The sequence below is a fragment of the Buceros rhinoceros genome, unplaced genomic scaffold, assembly GCF_000710305.1.
Source record: "Buceros rhinoceros silvestris isolate BGI_N320 unplaced genomic scaffold, ASM71030v1 scaffold47460, whole genome shotgun sequence".
Classification (NCBI taxonomy): domain Eukaryota; kingdom Metazoa; phylum Chordata; class Aves; order Bucerotiformes; family Bucerotidae; genus Buceros; species Buceros rhinoceros.
Window position 1 is genome coordinate 4,574 of NW_010389896.1, and position 3,806 is coordinate 8,379.

The window sequence follows — 3,806 nt, forward strand, 5'->3', positions numbered from 1 at the left end:
CATCAAAATCCTCAGTACTTCAAGGGCTGTGTGGGCTGCCGTTGTTAACTCTTTGAATTGTGTTGTTTTTCATTTCAGTAACCACTACAGCAGTGTGGACAACCCAGAATAGCGATGGGGCAGGTGGACTAGATCCACAGTGGTGAAAGACTTGCAGATTTCAGGTCCAGGAAAGGAGCACAGAGAAGACCTACACGAACAGGGACTTTAAATTGATGTACGAGGAGGGGATAAAGTGGGTCGTCCCTGAGAGACCTTTCTGTTTAGGAAGGAGGACAGGGGAATGACGCAGTTTCTTTTGATTTTGTGTTGTGGATTTTGGGGTGGGAGTCGTTTGTTTGTGTGTTTATTTTCCAGAAGACCCGAGAGTTATCCTGCATTCATACAGTTCGAGAAGGGAAGGGCTCAGGAAAAAAGTCATTTCTGGCTGCCAAGCTGATACATCGCCAGCTCCTAGCAGCCATAACCGCCCCCCACAGTACCACAGGGCTGCCCCCTACCTCCACAGCTGCTCATCTGGCATCCCACTCACTTACAAGATTATGGAGAGGAGAACTGGAAGGCCAAGCAGAGGCAGTTGTGTGATCTTACACTGTCCTGCTTCTCTAGCTGTTTGCTAGAGACCAAATACAGCGACTCGTGTTGGTGTGCGGTCAGCCTGCAGCCCTTCTTGTGTTTAATAAAGAAACTTCTGCAGAAGAGTCTGTGAATTCACTGTTGAGCATAACCTCCTTTGCTGACAGCAGCGATCCCAAAGCTGTTGCCTGTCTTACTCCTTTTCCAAACAAATGGAAGTGTCTTTGAAGCGGGATGGAGGTGGAGTGTAAGTGTCTGTATGTGAGCATGTGAATGCTGAAACAATAAAAGCATAACCCTGCGCTGATCAAACATTAAAGCTCTAAAGCTTCATCAAGGCAGGACTGAGTCCATCAGTAGATGAACAGGACCCTCTTCCCCAAGTTCTTTTGGAGACAGTAATACTTTAATACATAAGAAATTCTCTGTAAGCTAAAGACAGCGGGTTTGAAAGCTTGTCTTTCCTAATCCCGTGATGCCTTTTTAGACACAGCCTAGTGGAGAGTGCAGGAGGTGGTGTCTGCGAACAGCACTGGTTTGTTAACAGTCTGCATTCCTGGCTGCGAGCTGGTAGTTCCCTGCCCTGCGCTGAATCGGTGCTCGCTTGGTTCTGGGTGTGTTGGATGGAAAGGCCGCTGTCCATCATCGCGATCTCAGTTGTGATACATACTAGTGTTACTGATGGGAGGAGCCCCCTCCTCCCGCACCTCACGCAAAGATCACAGCTTTTGAACTCCTGCAGACCGCCTGCACACCTGCCCTTAGATTCTGGGCTGCTGCTGGGAGGAAACGTGGGCCATCAGAAGGGGAGCGGGCGGAGAAAACAAGCACGCGGCTGCTGCCCCTTGCAGAGGCGGTGCTCTTCAGGAGTCCTGTTTTGTGACTCTGTCACAGGTAGCACGTCTCTCACTGTAGTTTTACCTCTGCCCGATGTTCTGCAGGTTTTCTCATTTCACCCTGTGTCTCTTGCAATGCTTTTTTGGTCTCTGGGCTCTCATCCTGGTGGATTGAGGGTGTCTGCTACTGGGAGAGGTGCTGTAATTCTGTAGTGTCTGCTCTTCATACAGTCTGTATCAGTCCCACCAGTGCAGGGTCGTAGTACAGACATGAAAACAGCGCTCCAGGTTATGAAAACCATTGTGTGCTGGAACAGCCTCTGATGGGGGCACGTGTGTCACAGCAGCCATGACGGTACCTGCTGCTTTCGGTGACAAATAGACGTGGGAAGTTCCTCAGCACCTCTCTTTAGCCCCCATGGATGATGCTCTCAAGCATCATCTACAGAAACCCTGTTCACGTTTCTGAAGCAGAATGATAAATGCCTTTAAATGCTTTTTGAAACCTCCATGGGGATGTTGGGAACTAAAACTCCTCCCGTAGTCTCTGTGAAACTTCCGAAGGTCTTTGAAATCTTCTGTAACTTACTGCTTTTTAAAGCTCTGCCAGAAGTTGCAAGGTAAGCACCAGAAAGGCAGCGTGAGTGTGAAAGTGGGGCGAGGCTGGCTGGAAGAGTTCAGTGTGTGGGCAGGAACCCGTCCTTGAACAGGACCGGTGCTCTCTCCACGGTCAAGGATTCAGTTCCTGGTTGTTCTGATGCCTGCTGTGGTCCCACACTAAAAGGTACAGTTTTCTTCTGAAAGCTACATTCTGACCCTTGTTTTATGTGAAAATGCACCACGTCTTCCTCAGCATTCTCACATTTCTGCTTTGCGTGGTTCTTGATAACTTACAAATCAGTCAATAGATTTAACCCAAAAGCTTCAGCACCTTGTCCCAAGGGCTCCTAGCTCACCCACCAAGAGAGGTAACTCACGACTACACTTGGAAGAGAAAAGTAATTTGTTTGATTTAATATGAAAATTAATGGCTGCTTTTTATTGGTATTCTTTGGAACCAAAGTTCTCCTGAGCGAGGATTGCTGTAGGAAGCTTTCTTTCAGAGAAGCACACATACTTGCCTTCCTTCAGTGTGTTCGCCACCTCTGACTGAGTTGAGGTACTAGTGGTCGGTGTCTTTTGACAAAATGGACTGTGAGCTATCGTGGACAAGCACCTCGGCCTTCCGGCTTCATTCCCTTAGGTCTCTGGTTTGGGCGTAGGAAGTGTCACTGAGATTTGTTTTACCTAGAGCCACTCCTGGGCAAGTCAAGGTAGTGAAGGAGGTTGTCCATCACGTAAGCAGCAGAACACCAGTTCCAGCACAGACACCGTCTTGAACGGCAGCTTGTCCTCAGTCTGCCCACATAAAGGTGGTGACAGAGCACGCCAAGGACAATCCCTGGTTTTGGTATCGCTGTGGGGAGCAGGGGAGGTGCCAGGCGCTTGGGGAGACACTGTTTTTGTGCAAGTTGCCAGTTACAGCCAGGAGTAGGCCTTAATGATTTAGAAGAGCCGTATAGCACTGTGTCTGACCTGGGATACTGTTGTCATCCCTGAGCGGCTTCCCCCTGCCTGGAGATGTGCTGTAGCCCTGCTGGCAGACAGCTCGGTAGCAGAGGAAGCTGCCTGGGTACATATGGCAGATCACTGGGGTCCTGGAGGGCTTTTTGTGTCTGAAGTGGCGTATGAAGAGCATGCCTGGTGCTGGATATTTCCACTGGTGAGACTGTTCTACACCCAGGTTCTGGGCTCACACCAGCAGGTACAAAAGGCTGGTGTGGCAGGGTGGGCAAGCAGAGGGGTCACTTAAAAGCGTTCTGAGAGGTGGCTTCAGAGTTTCTGCACAGGACAGGTGAGCAGCCACACGCCTGTTGCGGTTTTGGCAAGTCTTGGTGGTGAAAGCAATGGAACGGCACCATTCTGACTCTCTGTCCTTGTGGCTGCCAGGGGAGCAAGTCTTCGCAGGGCTGGAGGAGGAAGCCCGCCAAGCCATGATGAAAAACAACTTTCCTGGAGCTCTTGGGGACCAAAGGCCAACCATTCATCCACTGCAAGACCCCGACTCCAGCAGCAGTGAGTTCTGCCCCTTCCAGTAATGGCAAGGTAGAGGACTGGGGACATTCTGACAAGGGGTGAGCCTAGGTGCTGCACAGCTTGCGGGGGTCCTCTGAGGACCATCTTACCCATCTCCTCCTCCGGGTTAGCTCTTGGCTCCTGTGCAGGACTTTGTCAGCACGCAGCAAGAGCAGGGCTGCTCCCTAAGGGGAGGTAAACCTGGAGTCGAGTCTGCACTGGAGACAGTGCAGACTGGGCAATGACCTCACCACTGGGATGCAGTCCCAACTTAACAGA

The 3,806-nt window shown here is 50.6% G+C and overlaps 1 long non-coding RNA gene across 1 annotated transcript in view; it reads left to right on the forward strand.

Annotated features, from left to right (window-relative positions):
* The window catches only part of LOC104492861, a 4,248-nt gene extending 3,549 nt beyond the window's left edge, over positions 1-699 (forward strand). Inside the window, exon 3 of the long non-coding RNA XR_727793.1 lies at positions 358-699. This is a non-coding gene — a long non-coding RNA (uncharacterized LOC104492861). The remainder of the gene's footprint in view (positions 1-357) is intronic.
* The last annotated feature ends 3,107 nt before the right edge of the window (positions 700-3,806 follow it).